General features: G+C 41.2%; 1 protein-coding gene across 1 annotated transcript in view; it reads left to right on the top strand.

Annotated features, from left to right (window-relative positions):
* DVL1 (dishevelled segment polarity protein 1) overlaps nt 1–420 on the top strand; it is a 16,260-nt gene that overhangs the window by 3,444 nt on the left and 12,396 nt on the right. The gene's annotated exons all lie outside the window — the stretch shown is intronic.

Here is a 420-nt window from a genome sequence, read left to right as displayed (position 1 = left end):
CATTCCTGCACGTGGCTGGAATTCTGAAGACAGAGACGTGGAGACTGGGGAGGAAGACTGGCGCTGTTTTCTTTGTGACAGTGCCAGTTCAACTTCAGCTGTACAGGGCTGGAGTTTTTCTTTTAAATCTTGGTAATGATGGAGCACTACTTTGTCTTTTTGTTTGCCATTCCTAATGTAATAAATAAAGGAGCATTGTCCATGTGGTGTTATGCTGGTATCTCTGAAATCTGGGCTTTGTTCCAGGCTTCTAGAATTAATTTGGGCAGTTCCATTTATGTCTTTCTGTGTCTTAGTCCACTATCTGTTCAGTGAGAATGATTGATCTTCCTGACTCTTAGGGAGATCTTGAGAGTTTATATGTAAAATGTGGCACGTTTAGGTTCTACCATTTCAAAGAGCCTAAAAAAAACCCCAAAC

The sequence above is a fragment of the Merops nubicus genome, unplaced genomic scaffold, assembly GCF_000691845.1.
Source record: "Merops nubicus isolate BGI_N331 unplaced genomic scaffold, ASM69184v1 scaffold23553, whole genome shotgun sequence".
Taxonomy (NCBI): domain Eukaryota; kingdom Metazoa; phylum Chordata; class Aves; order Coraciiformes; family Meropidae; genus Merops; species Merops nubicus.
The sequence above is the reverse complement of the archived record's forward strand: the minus strand, read 5'-3'. Positions and strand labels throughout refer to the sequence as shown.